Source organism: Coregonus clupeaformis, chromosome 9 (genome assembly GCF_020615455.1).
Source record: "Coregonus clupeaformis isolate EN_2021a chromosome 9, ASM2061545v1, whole genome shotgun sequence".
NCBI lineage: Eukaryota > Metazoa > Chordata > Actinopteri > Salmoniformes > Salmonidae > Coregonus > Coregonus clupeaformis.
The window spans coordinates 5,498,455-5,523,289 of NC_059200.1; the positions used below are offsets into that span (position 1 = coordinate 5,498,455).

Genomic DNA, 24,835 nt, shown 5'->3' on the forward strand with positions numbered 1-24,835 from the left:
ACTACATCTAAAGTCAATCTGACGACATCACCATGATGACAAAAGGTTTTCCCACAAATGATTTGCCTCCTTTAGAAATGTAATCGTTTTTCCAAGCCACTATAATGCACTTTTGGAGCCAATTAGGGTTGCAAAATTCCGGTAGCTTTCCCAAAATTCCCTGGTTTTCCAGAAATCTGCTTTAGAAGATTCCAGAAATCAGGATGGCATAAACTGAAATCCCAGATTTCTGGAAAGCCAGGAAATTTTGGGGGAAAATATTTGGAATTTTGCAACCCTAATGCCAATTGAGAATGTACTGTATTGAGTAGAATGTTCAGTCGGGAGTCAGTCTTCAAAAGATCATTCAAAACAATATTGTGATGAAACGTGTACTATAACCCATGGATAGAATAATATAATATACTTTTTTACATTTGTTAACATAGTCCTAGTTCACAAACTGCATTTCAATAGGGGAAAACATAACCTGTACACAAAAGTTATCTTACAATTAAAGAAAAACTGTCTTAGACTTGATCATTTGCACCAATAATGTCCAGATGTCTTTGGACTGTAGCCCATAGATAATGGGGTTGAGGCAAGGTGGAACCAAGTGAAACATAATGGATGCCACTTTCCTTTGGTTTGACCACTGTGGGTAACGATGAAGAAAGACAATGACGAAACCGGTCATCAGCATAATGAGGTATACAGCCATGTGTGTAGAGCAGGTCTGCAGGGCCTTGCTGTTTAGTGACTTGCTTTTACTTCTCACACACACAATGGCGATGTTAATGTATGTCAGAGCCACACTCCCCATGGAGGCAATTAAGACTACAGCAGTGAAAAAGAGACCATATATTTGGTTGATGAGCAAGTCGTCACAGGAGGGCTTGAATAATGATGGGTTGTCGCAGAAAGGGTTGATGATATCGTGTCGCGTCGAATGCTGGTGCTCATTGCTGTCAAACAAAGGAGTCCGCTCATACTGAACCTGGATCATAAGTTTTATTTATATCACAAGCTTTCAGCATGAGTTACAGACTTGCAGGGTCTGGAGAGCAGTGTCCTCGAATTCTAATGTCTGCTCTGACTCCCTCTTTGTCTAGCTCATACTTATAAACAATGGCAGAATATGGGTTGCTCCCTCTTCCGTCCAATCACCGGTCTCCCCTGGGGCGTCACCCTACAACTGCTACTTTTGAACTAAGATAAACATATTTTCTTTGTCCCTCTAGAATAGTCATAATCTTTAATACACTACATTTCCCCCCTTCGAGACTAACTAAAAGTCTCGAAAACAAACAGAATAGGATTATGACCAGTAACAATTTATCTTATTGAGTATCTTTAACATTAAACCAAAAACATTCTCCTCTAGAGTGTAAATACCTTTCTATGAAATATGAATAACTGTTTATGAAGTGTGAATACATTACTATGAAATATGAACAAATCTGTATGGAGTGTGAGAGCGAAAAACTGTCCGGCAACCTTCGTTCCAAATCCATCCATCAATCAAGACAGTAAAATTCTCTCACGGTCCCTCTGCCCCAGGCAACCACCTAGGTACTCCCAATGAATTCATAACTCTTTATAAATGCATTTGAAACTATGATGCAATTAAATACACATGTAAGGCCCTGCAAACAAAATACTATCCAAAAAATGTCCACTCTAAGGCTGGTCAACCCATTGGACCCTACAGTGGACCTCTCCCTGCCTAGACTCCCTGTCCCTAAGCATCAACGAAATAAACAAAAACATCTAAGATCCCCACATGTATCCAATAACATCAAATATCATTCTACAAAACTTAATACCTAAGAATATGACACAAATTATGTATTACACATGCAAATATGTCTATATTTCATTGCAGACACTGGAATGTAGTCCACTACACTTCATCTCCTCCGTAGTCTCCTCTTCCAATGTATTGTTGATGATGGAATCGGAATCTTTCCACACCTTCTTTGTTCCATCTCCTCCAGTCATTGTCCTTTCATATTGTCCCTTCATATTGTCCTTGTTTGAGTATTTCAATCTCCACATATTCCCCCAAATGCTTCTGGAAGAAAAGAAAAGACCAAACAGTATCTTTTGCAAAACAACACTTTCAAATTAAACATCAATATCAACTAAGAATATAAAAAGTATATATAAATGATGTATGAATCACATTATCCCATTCCCCCTTTGATTCTTAACCTCCTAGGGCTTAGTGGTCACATACGTGGACAGCACTTTTTAGCTCTTATGTCCACAATTTCATGGCTTATTCTGATTTAGATATTTATAAAAGCCTTGTATATTTGTCATGACATGCAAATTTGAAAAAAAAGTGTAAAACTAGCAACTTTGTAGGTCGCTAAACATGAAGTACACGTAAGTGTACTTATGGACTGAGGCTCCTCGAAACAGCTAATATGCTTGTAAACATGCACACACGTAAAATGGGAAAAAAGCTAGCTCTGATGCAGCTAAAAAGCTGTACATGGTCCCAATGAAATAAATAACAATTAAATCACTAAATACATACATACATACTTAAATTAGTTGTGTTGAAAATGTTAATAAAAATGTAATATGCTAGTAAAAATGTGCACATGTAAATTATATTTTGTTACAGACATACAATGTCATCCTGCAACTATTTTGCAGCATATCAAATGTTCCAAACACTATTTTTAACTGTCCAAAATGGGCAAAAATGCAATGTTTCCATATTATTTTTACTCTCCGATAGTCAAAACATGTTCAAAAAATATGTGTATGTGTTATTAATACATTAAAAAACAGTCAGGAAAAAAACTGCTGTGTTCAAGGCAGAAATGAAGAGTTTTTCATTCTATTACACAAAGGTGACTTTATTGTGTTTTATGGAAAATCGGACCATGAATCCACATATGTGGACATCATTTTTCTCTAAAAGTACATCATATCAAAAGATGATACTTAGTTTTTATTCTAATTAGGTTCCAATAAGCCCAAATAGCAAAGAGAAATAAAAAATGCATGTAAAAAAACTGCTTGGGCCTTAAGAGGATAAAATCATACTAAAAATCACACTAATATTGAATTTTTTTTTGAAAAATGCTCAAATCATCAAAAAGGATATTTATCCATCCAGTTCTACTTGTCCATCTTCATCCAGATCAGGAACAGTCAACAACGGCATCTGAGTGTTGTCTCCAGGCATCACAACACCAACCCATCTTAAAATCATAGCTTTCGCAAAGGTCAGTAACAAAGTACAAAAGCAAAACATCACACACAACGCTATCAGAGCTGCAACTAAAATCTGAACCATCACTGCCCCTACTGGGCCTAACTGATCTTGCAACCAAGACTTCGCTGACCATCCAGCTCCTTCAGATCTACCAAACGCATCCCTTATATTCTTCAATGCATATATAACCCTAGTGATAATATCTGAACTATCTGGACTCAAAGTATAACTAATATTATCAATATGATCTTCCCAAATGTTACACCATACCATGGAAAAAGTCCCCCCTTCTCCCTTAGATTTATCCTTCAATGATAGGCTTGAAGACTATGACATGTCGCCATGTCTCTTTTCACCCTATTTTCAACCCTAGATTTTTCTGTGTCCGGTGCTACCCCTCTTATAATGGTAGAAACCTCATATGGAAGCTTCAACGTTGACATGTACCAACATCCTGTCCATCCATAGGGTAAGAATATATATGCTTCATCACCACAAACCCTCCAAATATCTCTAAAATTCCCAATAGTCACATTGTCAGGCAAAAGCTAATCTTTTAACCCTCAAAGTCCTGCTGTTCTTACTACCTGGAACATAAAAAGTAACATATTTCTCATTACTACCCTAAAGGTCATGCTTACCCAAAGTTATCATATAATCATCACAATCTGATATTCCCATAAACATACCCCTTACATCATATGTTTTATTAGAACAAAAACAACTTTTAGCCCTCACTGGTTTCACCTCCAATGCTTCAGGGTTCGCTGTTACCTGATTTTTCTTCCCATTTAACAAATTCCCAGAGGGTAATTCATTTAACCAAGAACACTTAAACCTAGGCTTAAACAAATGTTTTGACAACGACATTATTTTATCTGTTACTGATCGTTGTTGCTGATACAACAGTCATGACAAAGCATAAGATTGACACATACTTGATAGAGATCGAACCCCACGTCTCTGGTGCTGGAATTCTCAACAGACATGGACCCTCAAGATTCCTCACTGATATTACAGAATGAGCTGCTGGAACCAAAGATTCCTACCTGCCCACCTATCTCTAATTTTCACAACAGAAGAATCAAACCCAATACATTTAGTTTCTCTCTTCCCTAACGAGCGGTACTGATCAGATAACTCTCCTTGTCTGTCATTAAAATCAAAGACCTCATCCTGTACCTCCATGATAGTATCCTTCACTATTTCAGATGAATCTATATTGTTCTCTACTACTATCTGCTCTCCTATTTTAACCCTATTCGTACTATCATTGACAGCACTCTCCATCCGTAACATAAACCCCTGAGTCCTTCTTGCTACCCCCTTTAATTTCAGAAAAGTTGTTGTCGGTGTCGGTGTCATACTTCCTACATTTGTTATTGCCATCGTATCATTAATCCCTTCCAAAGTTACCATTAAAGTAGTTGATTTAGTTGATGTATTAACACTCTTAACTACTTCTAGTGCGAAAGTTCCCGATATCCTCTGTGTATTATCTACTGTTGGAGTGACTACTGTAATCTACTCCTCCTGAACTCCCTCGGTGACTGTGGAAGCTTCAACAGATTTCAAATCTTCCATTATAAGCGTCACTTTATGAATTACATGGCCTTTTAACCAATAATTCTTAACCGGAACAAATTTTAATGCTTGCACTAGATAAGTACACATATATTCTCCCTGATCTTTCTCTGTGACATTACGCAAAATAAATGAACAATCACTCATAACCCTCTTCCACTTCATATTGTTTTACAAAATATACTTCCTTTGACTAGGTGCAACAGCTTATACATCTGGTCCTGATAACAATACTTCTTCTCCATAATTATCTCTCCATGTGGGAGGAATGTCCCCATCCTAACCCTAATAACAGTCTTTTCCTCTAAAATTGGTGCTGGAGCTATTGGTTCCCTTATAATCAAATGCGATATATTTATGGCTTTAATAACTATCAATGTTGAAAGGGTTAAATTGCTTCTCACTGTTGTTATAATAGACTGAAGTGTTGATGTCATTGTTGTTACTTCATCCATTTTCCCCAAAGCTTTGAACTCTTTGCTTGTACTTCCATCTATCACCACTAGTGTCAAATGACGTAAATGTAACTTACATTCACTCTCTCTTCCTACTCTAAACCCTCACTTTCAAACTTTTGATTATAAAAAATACACCTACAATTACCTTGATCTTCCTACTCTAAAATGTCCTTCACCACTGTTCTCTCTCTTACTACTAACTTTGAAACTTAGCTTACTGTCTTAGAGTTCCTTCAACCTAGTTCTCCTAACTTATTTTAATCTAATCTTTTCTCCTAACCTTTAAAAACCTTTTCCACTGATTTATTCACAAAATCCCTTTACCACCAAATTTTTAGAATAGGTGATTGGGAAGTCCCCACTTGCTTCTGACTTCTTTACACACAGACTTGGCAAACGACTAAACACCTTTTAGCCTAGCCTGAAATCTCTTGGTGTAAGAATGTAACCCAGAATAACAGTCACCTCTTTTAACTTTATTTTTCAGACAGATTGTCTAATAGGCAGTCTAATAGATTATCATTATTCCTATGATATTATCTTTTTAAGCAAATATGATTCCCAAAAACCCTATTCTTTTAAAATCTTCTACCAGACAGCCGTTTAGTGTACATCTTATTGTACAGTCCAATTTACACAATGCATCTCTTTCCAACAATGTAATAGGTATATGTTCTAATATTAGTATGTCTATTTTAATTTCTCTTTGATTTTTATAGCAGAGCTCAATTGGTTCCTTAAGAGTAATTAGCTGTTTTACTACTGTTGTGTATTGGGATTATGCCTTTGTTAAATGTTTTTCTTGAAGAAATGGAATGTTGTTTATGTTAGGTCAAATGTAGCCGTTTGGAGGGTGACGCCCCAGGGGAGACTGGTGATTGGCCAGAAGAGGGAGCATCCATCTTTTTGCATTGTTTATAAGTAGGGGCTAGACAAAGAAAGGGCAGAACGCCCATTGCAATCTGGGACGCCGTTCTCCGGATGTCATGACATCTGTCACTCATGCTGAAAGCTTGTAATATGAATAAACTTATGATCAAGGTTCAGTATGAGCAGACTCCTTTGTTTATCAGCAATAATTGCCAGCATTCACCCGATACGACAAATGGCGCCCAACGTGGGGCTGGTCTGCACCTCTCCTCTGTTTCATTCAGCCGCCAGGCTAACTCGCTTTGAAGCCATGGCCAGACAAGGGTGAGTTTTTCTTACCGCTTTGGAGCTTGTTAGGTTGGATACTGCTTGTGTACACTGGAGAAATGTACCATACGACCGTGTCTCGTGTGGCGTTATTGCTGATAACTGGGGGTCTGGCTAATCATTATCAATTGTTGCACTGGTAGACAGGGCAAAAGGGGGGAGAGTAGGCTTGGAATTTTAGAGCAATCGATGGTAGAGATTAAGGCAGATATTGGCCAGAATAAAGTCAGGAATACGTATATAATTAGAGCATTGTGGATCTGTTAAAGACCTCGAAACGAGGCGACTCCTTAGGAGTGGGCCATAAATCCTTGCAACGCGCTAGTGTGGTGTCAGGTTGGTTCTAGGAACTATAAGGTGGACGGTTATATTGTATGTTATGCTCATCTTATAGTCGACGGGTTATTTGTTTGGGGTAACCGCTCATATGATTATCCAGAACTTACGGCAGCATAAAGTTAGCAGGGGATAAATGGACAATGATTTAGGCACAATGCAAGGTTACTTAGGGCGTGGTAGGCCACAGTTAGCTAAAGGCTAAGGCTAATGTTAATGCTAAATGGGAGTGTGGTTCATGCTACATGGTACATAGCGGCTAATGCTAAATGCTAATTGTGTTGCGTGCTACATGCTAACGGGTGTCCTTAGAGGGCCATTCCGATGGACTAAGCCTCTTAAAATATGTATGTGTGTGTAGAATTCAGAGTTCTACGCAAATGTGAGCTCTGTTATGTGTAATTGTGTGAGTATAAGGTATAAAATAGTGAAGCTGTAGCGTAATGCTATCGTTCTATTGTCTGGGAATCGTATCATTGAATGCATTTGCGCATGCGTTTAATTTTATGACACTACACTACAAAACGTGGGAGTTGTAGTTTATGGCACGAGATTATGAGACGTTGCGTTCCGGTACTAAAACTACAAAACGTTGTTTACTAAAACTACAACACGGGATTGTGGGTAACGCGTCATATTTCTGTGGGGTTGCGTGTCGCAGGGGGAGACAGAGAAACACAGACGAGAGAACAAAGAGGAAAGATTTGAAAATGAATTAGATCTTCTAGTTGTTACATCGGCGGATGGTTAAAGATGAAACTTGTTTTGTGACCTATTGAATTTATAAATTAGATATATGAGGACGAATTATAATAAATTAAATTAAATGACGATTAAAATAAATAAAAATTAAATAAAAATGTTATTGATCTATTTAGTCCTGAGTTGATTCTTAGAGCGAATGTGAACGAAGGAATGTTGAATATGGTTGAGATAGCTCAGTGATTGCAGTAACTACTAAAATATTTTTCTGTGTCTCTGTTTTTGTCATATGAGAGGCGATAGGATGAGACGACAGGAGAGAGAGAGAGAAGGAGAGGGGGTGCTGACGTAGCGTCACGTGACGCGGCAGAGGATCGAGTCAAGGGTTTTGGTACTGATTATGGTTACAAAATCTTCCCCTACAGGATATTTGATGTTATGACAATTTCACATAGGCTTGGCAAATTCATTAAAAATTGCATTTTGGAGGCTATGTGCATCACTGGGTTGATTGGAGTTGTGTTGGGAATCAAGGACTGACATTATTCTGTAAAATTAAGATAATTGTTTATGGGAATTGTAGTGTTGTAGGGTTACAGGCTTTGTTTTTAGGATTGTAGTCTGAAGTTGACTACTTGCATTTGATGGGTTGTGGTAAGATAGCCACTAATTGATAAATGGGCAAGATAGGATATAGAAATAAAAATTGGTTTTAATTATTCATAATTTTTAATTGATTTTTTAATAGATTTTTTATTTTAATTAGAAATGGTTTTTGAATATAAATTTTAATTGAATTATTTCATAGTCATATTTTTATTGATTTATTTAAAAAAAAAAATATATATATATTTTTTTTTTTTGGGGTTGTTTGGGTTATATTAATAATTAAAGGGGGGAAGCCATAGGCTATATAGTCTAAAATAAAATAATTCACGATAAAGGAATATAAAAGGGTTGTTACAATGGGGAAAAACGACATCAAGGCTATGAAAGTCATTACACCGGTTGATATAGGGAAAAAATAGTAATCCTTTAACTAAAGTAGTGTTAGAAAAACTAATGGCAGAAGTTAGTACACCTTTCTCACATACGGATTCAGCAAAAAGACACCCACCTTACGAGAAGGAAGTAGAGCTTAGGGATGTTTATCCTCAGCTTCCGGTGATCATCCAGGAGGGTGATTGTTGCATCAGAGATGAAGATGAACGAATAATAGATAGAGGACAAGCAGAAACGACCAGAAAGATTAATCCAAAACTCCAGAAGGAAGAAAATGAGATGTCTGAAAGAGAAGAGTGAGGTTAAGGAAGATGGAACTTGAAGAAGATGATGAAGATGAAGATCAGAGTGATTGAGAAGAGATCATGGGTGGATATTGTTGGCAAGAGAGGAAGTTGGCAAGAGAGGAAAGAAGGATACTAGAGATTTGATCTCTGATGGAAGTTGAAGGAAGAAGGATACAAGAGATTCGAGTTCAGATGAAGACAGCGATAAAGAGGAGACTAAAGGTGCTGTGTATTCAAAAGGAGTTTATCCTACAAGGACTGGCACAGAAGAATAGTAAGAAGATGATGGAAGATGATGATATTTCGAGGACAGAACTTAGAATATAAGCTTTTGAAGAATACTGATATGTCAATAACAAAGAACAGGACGAAGAACCTCTCAAACTCAATCATACAACTGGTGGAGAAGAGAAGCTTTGGTTATGAAGAATCAGAGTGAACCAAATCAACAATCACTGTTACAGCTTCAACTGAACAATATCAAATGCAATGTACCAGCCACCAAGGGGGGTACCAGATGTTTCATATCCACAGCCAGTTTCTGGACAGACACAGAATTGGAGAGGAAGAGGACGAGAAGGCTTAGAAGGAGGAGGAAGATTTCAGCTACACTTCCAGCAACTTTCAGAAGACTGTTATAATTATGGACAGGTTGGTCACTTTACCTGTGAGTGCAACAAGTCAGGAGGAAACAACAGAGAACATTTTTAAGGAAGATACAGGGGCCAGTCAAGATCACCTGTTCTCCAGGTGAACCCTAAGGATTCTAGAGTGCCTAGAAGATCCGAAAGGGGGGTGTCAGCTGATAGCACCGATTAGAGAAGAAGAGAAAATATCTAACAATTGAAGTAAAAACAGAGGACTATGAGAAATAATGGTGAATAGGGGAAAAACTTATCTGTGTTCAGCCTAAAGAGGTTAAACATCTCACTATGTAAAATTAACTAATTAGGATAGGGATTTGAGGTAGCAAAACAGTTAATTACTCTTAGGGAACCAATTGAGCTATGCTATAGAACTCAAAGAGAAATTAAAATAGACAATACTAATATTAGAACATATACCTATTGCAGTGTTGGGAAGAGATGCATGGTGTAAATTGAACTGTACAATAGGATGTACACTAAACGGCTGTCTGGTAGAAGATGTTAAAAAGAATAGGGTTTTTGGGAATCATATTGGCTTAAAAAGATAATATCATAGGAAGGATGATAATCTATTAGACTGCCTATTAGTCAATCTGTCTGGAAAATAAAGTTAAAAGGGGTGACTGTTATTCTGGGTTACATTCTTACACCAAGAGATTTCAGGCTAGGCTAAAAGGTGTTTAGTCGTTTGCCAAGTCTGTGTGTAAAGAAGTCAGAAGCAGGTGGGGACTTTCCCAATCACATATTCTAAAATTTGGTGGTAAAGGGATTTTGTGAATAAATCAGTGGAAATGGTTTTTAAAGGTTAGAGGAAAGATTAGACAAAAAAGTTAGGAGAACTAGGGTTGAAGGAACTCTAAGACAGTAAGCTAAGTTTCAAAGTTAGTAGTAAGAGAGAGAGAACAGTGGTGAAGGACACTTTAGAGCAGGGAGATCAAGGTAATTATAGGTGTATTTTTTATAATCAAAAGTTTGAAAGTCAGGGATTAGAGATAGGACTGAGAGTTGGGAAAAAGTGACACTAGTGGTGATAGATGGAAGTACAAGCAAAGACTTCAAATCTTTGGGGAAACTAGATGAAGTAACAATAAGGACATTAACACGTCAGTCTATTAAAACAACAGTGAGAAGCAATTTAACTCTTTCAACATTGATAGTTATTAAAGCCATAAATATATCGCATTTAATTATAAGGGAAGCAATAGCTCCAGCACCAATTTTAGACGAAAATACTTATTAGGGTTAGGATGGGGACGTTCCTCCCACATGGAGAGATAATTATGGAGAAGAAGTATTGTTATCAGGACCATATGTAGAAGCGGTGTCCCTAGTCAAAGGACGTATAGTTTGTAAAACAATATGAAGTGGAAGAGGTTATGAGTGATTGTTCACTTATTTTGCATAATGTTACAGAGAAAGATCAGGGAGAATATATGTGTACTTATCTAGTGCAAGCATTAAAATTTGTTCCGGTTAAGAATTATTGGTTAAAAAACTATGTAATTCATAAAGTAACGCTTATGATGGAAGATTTGAAGTCTGTTGAAGTTTCCACAGTCACCGAAGGAGTTCAGGAAGTATATTATTACAGTAGCCACTCCAACAGTAAATAATACACATAGGATATCGGTAGCTTTCGCACTAGAAGTAGTTAAGAGTGTTAATACATCAACTAAGTCAACTACTTTAATGGTAACTGTGGAAAGGGATTAATGATACGATGGCAATAGCAAATGTAGGAAGTACGACACCGACAACAACTTTTCTGAAATTAAAGGAGGCAGCAAGAGAGACTCAGGGGTTTATAATAATAATATAATAATATGCCATTTAGCAGACGCTTTTATCCAAAGCGACTTACAGTCATGCGTGCATAAATTTTTGTGTATGGGTGGTCCCGGGGATCGAACCCACTACCTTGGCATTACAAGCGCCGTGCTCTACAAGCGCCGTGCTCTACCAGCTGAGCTACAGAGGACCACATTATGATACGGATAGAGAGTGCTGTCAATATAGACTCATCTGAAATAGTGAAGGATACTATCATGGAGGACAGGATGAGGTCTTTGATTTTAATGACAGGCAAGGAGAGGTATCTGATCAGTACCGCTCGTTAGGGAAGAGAGAAACTAAATGCATGTAGTTTGATTCTTCTGTTGTGAAAATTAGAGATGGGAAGGTAGGAATCTTTGGTTCCAGCGGTTAATTCATTCTGTAATATCAGTGAAGAATCTTGAGGGTCCATGTCTGTTGAGAATTCCAGCATCAGAGACGTGGGGTTCAATCTCTATCAAGTATGTGTCAATCTTATGCTTTGTCATGACTGTTGTATCAGCAACAACAATCAGTAACCGATAAAATAATGTCGTTGTCAAAACATTTGTTTAAGCCTAGGGTTAGGTGTTATTGGGTTAAGTGAATTAACTTGGGTGCATTTGTTAGATGGGAAGTAAAATCAGGTAACAGCAAACCCTGAAGCATTTGAGGTGAAAGCAGTGAGGGCTAAAAGTTGTTTTTGTTCTAATAAAACATATGATGGAAAGGGTATGTTTATGGGAATATCAGATTGTGATGATTATATGATGACTTTGGATAAGCACGAACATAAGGTTAGAGAGGACAAATATAATGTAACTTTTTATGTACTAGGTAGTAGGAACAGCAGGACTTTGATGGTTAAAAGATCAGCTTTTGCCTGTCAATGTAACTATTGGGAATTTTAGAGATATTTGGTGGGTTTGGGGTGATAAAGCGTATATATTCTTACCCTATGGATGGACAGGATGTTGTTACATGTCAACATTGAAGCTTCCATATGAGGTTTCTACCATTAAAAGAGGGGTAGCACCGAACACAGATCAATCTGAAGCTAGGGTTGGAAATTGGATGGAAAGAGACATGGCTACATGTCATAGTCTTCAAGCCTATCATTGAAGGATGAATCTAAGGGAGAAGGGGGGACTTTTTCCATGGTATGGTGTAACATTTGGGAAGATCATATTGATAATATTAGTTATACTTTGAGTCCAGATAGTTCAGATATTATCACTAGGGTTATATATGCATTGAAGAATATAAGGGATGCATTTGGTAGATCTGAAGGAGCGGAAGTCAGCGAAGACTTGGTTGCAAGATCAGGTAGGCCCAGTAGGGGCAGTGATGGTTCAGATTTTAGTTGCAGCTTTGATAGCACTGTGTGTGATGTTTGTAATTTGTTACTGACCTTTGAGAAAGCTATGATATTGAGATAGGTTGGAGAGTGATGCCTGGAGACAACACTCAGATGCCGTTGTTGACTGTTCCTGATCTGGATGAAGATGGACAAGTGGAACTGAATGGATAAATATCATTTTTTATGTTTTGATCATTTTTCAATTTTTTTTTCAATATTAGGGTGATTTTAGTATGATTTTATGAATCAAAGGGGGGAAGTGGGTTAATGTGATTCATACATCATTTATATATCATTTTTATATTCTTAGTTGATATTGATGTTCAATTTGAAAGTGTTGTTTTGCAAAAGATACTGTTTGGTCTTTTATTTTATTTTCTTCCAGAAGCATTTGGGGGAACATGTGGAGATTGAAATACTCAAACAAGGACAATATGAAGGGACAATATGAAAGGACAATGATTGGAGGAGATGAAACAAGGAGGGTGTGGAAAGGTTCCCATTCCATCATCAACAATGCATTGGAAGTCGAGACTACAGGGAGATGAAGTGTAGTGGATTACATTCCAGTGTCTGCAATGAAATATAGACATATTTGCATGTGTAATACATAATTGTGTCATATTCTTAGGTATTAATTTTTGTAGAATGATATTTGATGTTATTGAATACATGTGAGGATCTTAGATGTTTTTGTTTATTTCGTTGATGCTTAGGGACAGGGAGTCTAGGCAGGGAGAGGTCCACTATAGGGTCCAATGGGTTGACCAGCCTTAGAGTGGATATTTTTTGGATAGGATTTTGTTTGCAGGGGCTTACATGTGTATTTAATTGCATCATAGTTTCAAATGCATTTACATGGTTTATGAGTTTATCTGGAGTATCTAGGTGGTTGCCTGGGGCAGAGGGACCGTGAGAGAATTTTACTGTCTTGATTGATGGATGGATTTGGAACGAAGGTTGCCGGACAGTTTTTCGCTCTTACACTCCATAAAGATTTGTTCATATTTCATAGTAATGTATTCACACTTCATAAACAGTTATTCATATTTCATAGAAAGGTATATACACTCTAGAGAAGAATGTTTTTGGTTTAATGTTAAAGATACTCAATAAGATAAATTGTTACTAGTCATAATCCTATTCTGTTTGTTTTCGAGACTGTTTAGTCTCGAAGGGGGGAAATGTCGTGTATTGGGATTATGCCTTTGTTAAATGTTTTTCTTGAAGAAATGGAATGTTGTTTATGTTAGGTCAAATGTAGCCGTTTGGAGGGTGACGCACCAGGGGAGACTGGTGATTGGCAAGAAGAGGGAGCATCCATCTTTTTGCATTGTTTATAAGTAGGAGCTAGACAAAGAAAGGGCAGAACGGCCATTGCAATCTGGGACGCCGTTCTCCGGATGTCATGACATCTGTCACTCATGCTGAAAGCTTGTAATATGAATAAACTTATGATCAAGGTTCAGTATGAGCAGACTCCTTTGTTTATCAGCAATAATTGCCAGCATTCACCCGATACGACACTACCTCAAATCCCTATCCTAATTAGTTAATTTTACATAGTGAGATGTTTAACCTCTTTAGGCTGAACACAGATAAAAGTTTTTCCACTATTCACTATCACTTCTCATAGTCATCTGTTTTTACTTCAATTGTTAGATATTTTCTTCCTAATTGGTGCTATCAGCTGACACCCCCCCTCGTATCTTCTAGACACCTCTAGAATCCTTGCTCCGGACCCCTGTAGGGGTTCACCTGGAGAACAGGTGATTTTGACTTGCTCCTTTATCTTCCTCTGAAATTCCCTCTGATGTTTCCTCCTGACTTATTGCACTCACAGGTAAAGTGACCAATCTGTCCACAATTATAACAGTCTTCTGAAAGTTGCTGGAAGTGTAGCTGAAATCTTCCTCCTCCTTCTAAGCCTTCTCGTCCTCTTCCTCTCCAATTCTGTGTCTGTCCAGAAACTGGCTGTGGATATGGAACACCTGGTACCCCCCTTGGTGGCTGGTACAATTGCGGTTGGCCTTGTTCAGTTGAAGCTGTAACAGTGATTGTTGATTTGGTTCACTCTGATTCTTCATAACCAAAGCTTCTCTTCTCCACCAGTTGTATGATTGAGTTTTCTGAGAGTTTCTTGATCCTGTTCTTTCTTGCTGTTGACATATCAGGATTCTTCAAAAGCTTATATTCTAAGTTCTGTCCTCGAAATATCATCTTCCATCATCTTCTTACTATTGGCCTTTTTTTTTTGACCTCAATGTATTCTTCTCCTCCAATTCTTTTTTCCGCTGTTTCTCCTTCTGTATCCCCAGCGTCTTGAGTTGTTCCTCCAGTTGTGTTACTTCTTCTAAACTATTCGCTTTATCCAGGCATGATAAGCATCGGTCTATATCTCCTTCTATTTCTTCTGTGCCAATCATTGTTGAATAAAATCCTTTTGAATACACAGCACCTTTAGTCTCCTCTTTATCGCTGTCTTCATCTGAACTCGAATCTCTAGTATCCTTCTTTCCTCTCTTGCCAACTTCCTTCTGATCACAGAGTCATATCCACCCATGATCTCTTCTCAATCACTCTGATCTTCATCTTCATCATCTTCTTCAAGTTACATCTTCCTTAACCTCACTCTTCTCTTCCAGACATCTCATTTTCTTCCTTCTGGAGTTTTGGATTCATCTTCATTGTCGTTTCTGCTTGTCCTCTATCTATTATTCGTTCATCTTCATCTCTGATGCAATAATCACCCTGCTGGAGGATCACTGGAAGCTGAGGATAAACATCCCTAAGCTCTACTTCCTTCTCGTAAGGTGGGTGTCTTTTTGCTGAATCCGTATGTGAGAAAGGTGTACTAACTTCTGCCATTAGTTTTTCTGTCGCCTTTTCTTCCTTTAGCATTTTCCTCTATACCTTTGTTTATCTTATCGCTGGAATCTTTTATCAGTTTTTGTTTGAGAATGAAGGGCAACTTTTATTTCATTTGCCGGATAACCTAGCAATACTTTAGTTAAAGGATTACTATTTTGTACTATATCAACCGGTGTAATGACTTTCATAGCCTTGATGTCGTTTTTCCCCATTGTAACAACCCTTTTATATTCCTTTATCGTGAATTATTTTATTTTAGACTATATAGCCTATGGCTTCCCCCCTTTAATTATTAATATAAACCAAACAACCCAAAACATTTTTTTGAATTTTGACAACCCAAATATGAATATGAAAAAATTCAAAAAAATGTTTTATTCAAAAACCATTTCTAATTAAAATAAAAAATCAATTAAAAAATCAATAAAAAATTATGAATAATTAAAACCAATTTTTTATTTCTATATCCTATCTTACCAATTTATCAATTAGTGGTGGCTATCTTACCACAACCCATCAGGAAAGTAAATGTAAGTTAGTCAACTTCAAAGCAATCCCAAAAACAAAGCCTTCTAACCTTACAACACTACAATTCCCATAAACCCCCTTGCTCTATAAGCACCTAATTATCTTACTTTTACAGAATAATGTCAGTCCTTGATTCCCAACACAACTCCAATCAACCCCAAGTGATGTCAGAGACTCTAAAATGCAATTTTTAATGAATCAGTATTTGCCAAGCCTATGTGAAATTGTCATAACATCAAATATCCTGTAGGGGAAGATTTTTTAACCAGACCAGTACCAAAACCTCTTTGACTTGATCCTCTGTCGCGTCACGTGACGTGTACGTCAGCACCCCCTCTCTTTCTCTCTCCATTGTTCCTCTCATATGACAAAAGAACAGAGACACAGGAAAAGATTTTAGTAGTTAATGCAATACTGAGTTACTTCAACCATATTCAATATTCCCCCAACTCACATTCGCTTTAAGACTTAATTCAGGACTAAATAGATCGCTCAAAAACATTTTTATTTCATTTTAATCCGTCATTTAATTTAATTCATTATAATCCGTCAACATATATCTAATTTATAAATTCACTACATCTCAACAAATAGTTTCATTTTCGAACAACAGTCACTTTAACGATTAGAAGATTCGTGTCCAAATCTCTCTTGTCTGTGGCTATTTCTCTGTCTCCCCCTGCAGCCCAGTCTAACAGAAATATGACACTTTACCCACAATCCCGTGTTGTAGTTTTAGCAAATCCCCTCGTGTTGTAGTTTTAGCGCCGTAAAATCAAGCGCATGCGCAAATCCATTTAACAATACGATTGCCAAACAATAGAACGCCAGCATTCTACCTCAGTTCTCTATTTTACACTTATAGTCAGACAATAACACTTAACAGAGCTCACATTTGCGTAGAACTCTGAATTCCACACACACAAACACATTTAAGAGGGTTATCCCATCGCAATGGGACCTCTAAGGACACCCGTTAGCATGTAGCACGCAACACAATTAGCATTAGCCGCTATGTACAATGTGGCATGAAACCCAGCCAGTATTTAGCATTAACATTAGCCTTAGCCTTTAGCTAACTGTGGCCTACCCCACGCAACAAGGACCCTGCACTGCCCTTTCCTTTTGACTTATTTTCCTACCGTTTGTGCTACCGTGGATTTAATGACAATCTTTTGAGAAATTACACCCAAGCGGACCCCCCGTCGGATGAAAGTCGAGTAATAATCACAATCAGATAAATTCCATCAACCCGAGTTTTCTTTAAAACACACCGACTGCACATTCTAACGCGCAACCGGATTTGTCGGCCCATTCTAAATGGCCCCCCTGGGGTCTTACGCGGTACAGTGCTCTAATGTATACGCATATCTGCCTTAATTGTACATCTGCCAATATCTGCCTTAATCCCTACCATCGATTGCTCTAAAATTCCAATTATTTACCGTTGACCAATGCAACCACATTTTAGAATAATTATTACAGACTCCTAGTCGACCGCAATAGCACCACATCCGCACAAAACCCAAGTAATTTAAACGGTACACCTTTCAGTGCCCTTTCATAAACCAGCCAAACAACTAAACGCCCAATAATTTGTGAGGAATCTCACCTTAGCCGGGTTGAGCGGTAGTCACCTCGCGATTCAGGAATGGGACAAAGAACGATGCATACAGATCCCGGACGAGCCCCCATTTATCGTGTCGCGTCGAATGCTGGTGCTCATTGCTGTCAAACAAAGGAGTCCGCTCATACTGAACCTGGATCATAAGTTTTATTTATATCACGAGCTTTCAGCATGAGTTACAGACTTGCAGGGTCTGGAGAGCAGTGTCCTCGAATTCTAATGGCTGCTCTGACTCCCTCTTTGTCTAGCTCATACTTATAAACAATGGCAGAATATGGGTTGCTCCGTCTTCCGTCCAATCACCGGTCTCCCCTGGGGCGTCACCCTACAACTGCTACTTTTGAACTAAGATAAACATATTTTCTTTGTCCCTCTAGAATAGTCATAATCTTTAATACACTACAATGACTTGTGACCTGCAGCGTGATAAGCGGATTGAGAGGCTTATAAGCCCCCCCACAAAGACAAACGACACTCCCAAGGCAGACACACACAGCTTCACAAGCATTTTGTTGTTCATGATGGTGGCGTATCTTAGAGGGTTGCATATGGCCATATACCTGTCAAAGGCCATAATCATTAGTATTGTATGTGTATTCGTACTAAAAAGGTGACCACAGAACGCTTGCGTGGCACATTCAATGTAGGTCATATATCTGTCTGCACTTGCTTTTAAAATGTCACTCAGCACTCAAGGTATGATGGTTGTGATATTGAGAGCATCATTGAGATGCATGTTGCAGATGAGGATGTACATGGGCTTATGCAGGCTCCTCTCCATGGAGATCAGCACTGTAAGGCTGATATTGGCCACCATAGTAAAGATGTATATGATGAGGATGAAAATGAAAACAGGGTAGGAGGACTGGTGGGTGACCTTCAACCCCTCCAGCTGGAGAAAGTGCTCGTTGTATGTATGGTTCTCCATCTGAGGGGCAGAGAACCTGGAGGAGGAACGAGAATCAATCGAAAAGATACAGTACGAATCAAACACAATTTAGCTATACAATTGCAATGATCATTCCTACATTAAGTATGATATCAAAGAAGTGCTGTAAGGTTGCAACCTTTAAAAAATGTAATCGTATGAAATTAAATCTGAAACGCAGATTTCTTACCCAACCTCAAGTTACACAAAGATAAAAGTATATTTGGTAATGAATAATCTTGTATACATAGACTTAGTATATTACCCCCTGCAACATAAATATAAGCCTTATTCTAACATCTCACACCATTGACAGAGTGAGAAACTGAGAAGTTCTTCAGTAGGTTTCTCTTTGTCTAGATTACCCCGTCTGACACACCATCCTACAACTGAGGCTAGACAAATAACACCACCATCTTTTATTAGGTAATACTCGTTTCGATGTGTCACTATGGGATTTGCTCGGAGGCTGATCACTGGCTCGAAGTATCCAATCACAGCATCTGTTGGAGACAACAGGTTGAGTGGCAATTGAGGTGAGCCCCTCTCCTTCCTATAAGGAGCCACTCACGCGGTCATTCACGCGGTCATCCTCACTATAAGGAGCCACTTGCGGAAGAGACTACGCTCACTGAAGCTCTCCTTAGCAAGACTAAATTCCCTGTCTTCGTACTGAACTGTTCTCAGGAGAACCGTGAGGTTAACGCCGCCGAACATAGGACCTCAGCTCCTGTTGGTAGTGTTGAGGACTGACCGAAAGGAAAGTTTTGTTTCAAGTAGAATTCATTTTCTACTACTTCAGTCTCTGGTTATAGCTAGAGTCACACGGCTAGCTACCAAGACTCTTTTAGCCTAGGTTAGCCCACACCGCAAGGCTTTAGCTAAATTGGCTAGCTAGCTGCAAAGCTAGCTAACCACACTAACAAAGGGCTAGCTCACGCCACAAAGCTCTTCAGCTAACCTGGCTAGCTAGCTGGAAAGCAAGCTAACCACACCAGCATTACTAGAAGGATTACTTTATACTATTCCAGGTATTCCTTAAAGAGGTAGGGTTTCAAGTGTCTCCGGAAGGTGGTCAGTGACTCCGCTGTCCTGGCGTCGTGGGGTAGCTTGTTCCACCATTGGGGTGCCAGAGCAGCAAATAGCTTTGACTGGGCTGAGCAGGAACTGTGCTACCGTAGAGGTAGGGGAGCTAGCAGGCCAGAGGTGGATGAACGTAGTGCCCTCGTTTGGGTGTAGGATCAGAGCCTGAAGGTAAGGAGGTGCCGTTCCCCTCACAGCTCCGTAGGCAAGCACCATGGTCTTGTAGTAGATGTGAGCCTCAACTGGAAGCCAGTGGAGTGTGCGGAGGAGCGGGGTGACATGAGAGATCTTGGGAAGGTCGAATACCAGACGGGCTGCAGCGTTCTGGATAAGTTGTAGGGGTTTAATGGCACAGGCAGGGAGCCCAGCCAACAGCGAGTTGCAGTAATCAAGACGGGAGAAGACAAGTGCCTGGATTAGGACCTGTGCCGCTTTCTGTGTAAGGTAGGGTCGTACTCTGCGAATGTTGTAGAGCAGGAACCTGCAGGATCGGGTCACCGCTTTGATGTTAGCGGAGAACGCCAAGGTTCTTTGCACTCTGGGAGGAGGACACAATGGAGTTGTCAACCGTGATGGCGAGATCATGGAGCGGGCAGTCCTTCCCCGGGAGGAAGAGCAGCTCCGTCTTGCCGAGGTTCAGCTTGAGGTGGTGATCCGACATCCACACTGATATGTCTGCCAGACATGCAGAGATGCGATTCGCCACCTGGTTATCAGAAGGGGGAAAGGAGAAAATGTATTCTGTGTCGTCTGCGTAGCAATGATAGGAGAGACCATGTGAGGATATGACAGAGCCGAGTGACTTGGTGTATAGAGAGAATAGGAGAGGGCCTAGAACTGAGCCCTGGGGGACACCAGTGGTGAGAGCGCGTGGTGCGGAGACAGATTCTCGCCACGCCACCTGGTAGGAGCGACCTGACAGGTAGGACGCAATCCAAGAGTGAGCAGCGCCGGAGATGCCCAACTCGGAGAGGGTGGAGAGGAGGATCTGATGCTTCACAGTATCAAAGGCAGCGGATAGGTCTAGAAGGATAAGAGCAGAGGAGAGAGAGTTAGCTTTAGCAGTGCGGAGAGCCTCCGTGACACAGAGAAGAGCAGTCTCAGTTGAATGACCAGTCTTGAAACCTGACTGGTTTGGATCTAGAAGGTAATTCTGAGAGAGATAGCAGGAGAGTTGGCTAGAGACGGCACGCTCAAGAGTTTTGGAGAGAAAAGAAAGAAGGGATACTGGTCTGTAGTTGTTGACATCGGAGGGAACGAGTGTCGGTTTTTTGAGGAGGGGTGCAACTCTCGCTCTCTTGAAGACGGAAGGGATATGGCCAGCGGTCAAGGATGAGTTGATGAGCGAGGTGAGGTAAGGGAGAAGGTCTCCGGAAATGGTCTGGAGAAGAGAGGAGGGGATAGGGTCAAGCGGGCAGGTTGTTGGGCGGCCGGACGTCACAAGTCGCAAGATTTCATCTGGAGAGAGAGGGGAGAAATAAGTCAATGTGAGCAGGACCAGCGGTGTCATTTGACTTAATAAATGAGGATCGGATGTCGTCAACCTTCTTTTCAAAATGGTTGATGAAGTCAACCACAAAGAGGGAGGAGGGAGGGGGAGGAGGAGGAGGATTCAGCAGGGAGGAGAAGGTGGCAAAGAGCTTCCTAGGGTTAGAGGCAGAGGCTTGAAATTTAGTGGTAGAAAGTGGCTTTAGCAGCGGAAACAGAGGAAGATAATGTAGAGAGGAAGGAGTGAAAAGATGACAGGTCCGCAGGGAGTCTAGTTTACCTCCATTTCCGCTCGGCTGCCCGGAGCCCTCTTCTGTGAGCTCGCAATGAGTCGTCAAGCCACGGAGCAGGAGGGGAGGACCGATCCGGCCGGGAGGATAGGGGACATAGAGAGTCAAAAGATGCAGAAAGGGAGGAGAGGAGGGTTAACACCAACGATGTTAGGATGAAACAGTCAGAGGTCACCAAGTGCAACATAGCTTCAGCGTGTAAATCAGCTAGAAAGATGTGTCGGCATCGAGTAATTGTCTCTGGCCCCCTCCCAGTTAGGGGGAGTGACGAGCTCTACAGCAGAGTCTCAGCACTCAATCGCTGGTTGAAAACTGTTTTCTGCCCCTCCCAAAAGATAGAATTTGTAGATAATTGGCCCTCTTTCTGGGACTCACCCACAAACAGGACCAAGCCTGACCTGCTGAGGAGTGACGGACTCCATCCTAGCTGGAGGGGTGCTCTCATCTTATCTACCAACATAGATAGGGCTCTAACTCCTCTAGCCCCACAGTGAAATAGGGTGCAGGCCAGGCAGCAGGCTGTTAGCCAACCTGCCAGCTTAGTGGAGTCTGCCAATAGCACAGTCAGTGTAGTCAGCTCAGCCATACCCATTGAGACTGTGTCTGTGCCTCGACCTAGGTTGGGCAAAACTAAACATGGCGGTGTTCGCCTTAGCAATCTTATTAGGATAAAGACCTCCTCCATTCCTGCCATTATTGAAAGAGATCGTGATACCTCACATCTCAAAATAGGGTTACTTAATGTTAGATCCCTCACTTCAAAGGCAGTCATAGTCAATGAACTAATCACTGATCATAATCTTGATGTGATTGGCCTGACTGAAACATGGCTTAAGCCTGATGAATTTACTGTGTTAAATGAGGCCTCACCTCCTGGTTACACTAGTGACCATATTCCCGTGCATCCCGCAAAGGCGGAGGTGTTGCTAACATTTACGATAGCAAATTTCAATTTACAAAAAAAAAATGGCGTTTTCGTCTTTTGAGCTTCTAGTCATGAAATCTATGCAGCCTACTCAATCACTTTTTATAGCTACTGTTTACAGGCCTCCTGGGCCATATACAGCGTTCCTCTCTGAGTTTCCTGAATTCCTATCAGACCTTGTAGTCATAGCAGATCATATTCTAATTTTTGGTGATTTTAATATTCACATGGAGAAGTCCACAGACCCACTCCAAAAGTCTTTCGGAGCCATCATCGACTCAGTGGGTTTTGTCCAACATGTCTCTGGACCTACTCACTGCCACAGTCATACTCTGGACCTAGTTTTGTCCCATGGAATAAATGTTGTAGATCTTAATGTTTTTCCACAAAATCCTGGACTATCGGACCACCATTTTATTACGTTTGCAATCGCAACAAATAATCTGCTCAGACCCCAACCAAGGAGCATCAAAAGTCGTGCTATAAATTCTCAGACAACACAAAAATTCCTTGATGCCCTTCCAGACTCCTTCTGCCTACCCAAGGACGTCAGAGGACAAAAATCAGTTAACCACTTAACTGAGGAACTCAATTTAACCTTGCGCAATACCCTAGATGCAGTTGCACCCCTAAAAACGAAAAACATTTGTCATAAGAAACTAGCTCCCTGGTATACAGAAAATACCCGAGCTTTGAAGCAAGCTTCCAGGAAATTGGAACGGAAATGGCGCCACACCAAACTGGAAGTCTTCCGACTAGCTTGGAAAGACAGTACCGTGCAGTACCGAAGAGCCCTCACTGCTGCTCAATCATCCTACTTTTCCAACTTAATCGAGGAAAATAAGAACAATCCAAAATTTCTTTTTGATACTGTTGCAAAGCTAACTAAAAAGCAGCATTCCCCAAGAGAGGATGGCTTTCACTTCAGCAGTAATAAATTCATGAACTTCTTTGAGGAAAAGATCATGACCATTAGAAAGCAAATTACGGACTCCTCTTTGAATCTGCGTATTCCTCCAGGGCTTAGCTGTCCTGGATCTGCACAGCTCTGCGAGGGCCTGGGATCGGGAGAGACACTTAAGTGTTTTAGTACTATATCTCTTGACACAATGATGAAAATAATCATGGCCTCTAAACCTTCAAGCTGCATACTGGATCCTATTCCTACTAAACTGCTGAAGGAGCTGCTTCCTGTGCTTGGCCCTCCTATGTTGAACATAATAAACAGCTCTCTATCCACCGGATGTGTACCAAACTCACAAAAAGTGGCAGTGATAAAGCCTCTCTTGAAAAAGCCAAACCTTGACCCGGAAAATATAAAGAACTATCGGCCTATATCGAATCTTCAATTCCTCTCAAAATTTTTAGAAAAAGCTGTTGCGCAGCAACTCACTGCCTTTCTGAAGACAAACAATGTATACGAAATGCTTCAGTCTGGTTTTAGACCCCATCATAGCACTGAGACTGCACTTGTGAAGGTGGTAAATGACCTTTTAATGGCGTCAGACCGAGGCTCTGCATCTGTCCTCGTGCTACTAGACCTTAGTGCTGCCTTTGACACCATCGATCACCACATTCTTTTGGAGAGACTGGAAACCCAAATTGGTCTACACGGACAAGTTCTGGCCTGGTTTAGATCTTCCCTGTCGGAAAGATATCAGTTTGTCTCTGTGAATGGTCTGTCCTCCGACAAATCAACTGTACATTTCGGTGTTCCTCAAGGTTCCGTTTTAGGACCACTATTGTTTTCACTATATATTTTACCTCTTGGGGATGTTATTCGAAAACATAATGTTAACTTTCACTGCTATGCGGATGACACACAGCTGTACATTTCAATGAAACATGGTGAAGCCTCAAAATTGCCCTCGCTAGAAGCCTGTGTTTCAGACATAAGGAAGTGGATGGCTGAAAACGTTCTACTTTTAAACTCGGACAAAACAGAGATGCTTGTTCTAGGTCCCAAGAAACAAAGAGATCTTCTGTTAAATCTGACAATTCATCTTGATGGTTGTAAAGTCGTCTCAAATAAAACTGTGAAGGACCTCGGCGTTACTCTTGACCCTGATCTCTCTTTTGACGAACATATCAAGACTGTTTCAAGGACAGCTTTTTTCCATCTACGTAACATTGCAAAAATCAGAAATTTTCTGTCCAAAAATGATGCAGAAAAATTAATCCATGCATTTGTTACTTCTAGGTTAGACTACTGCAATGCTCTACTTTCCGGCTACCCGGATAAAGCACTAAATAAACTTCAGTTAGTGCTAAATACGGCTGCTAGAATCCTGACTAGAACCAAGAAATTTGATCATATTACTCCAGTGCTAGCTTCCCTACACTGGCTTCCTGTTAAGGCAAGGGCTGATTTCAAGGTTTTACTGTTAACCTATAAAGCGTTACATGGGCTTGCTCCTACCTATCTTTCCGAGTTGGTCCTGCCGTACATACCAATACGTACGCTACGGTCACAAGACGCAGGCCTCCTAATTGTCC

General features: G+C 40.1%; 1 pseudogene; it reads right to left on the bottom strand.

Annotated features, from left to right (window-relative positions):
* Positions 1–493: 493 nt before the first annotated feature.
* LOC121574338 lies at positions 494–18,553 on the bottom strand (annotated as a pseudogene).
* Between the last annotated feature and the right edge of the window lie 6,282 nt (positions 18,554–24,835).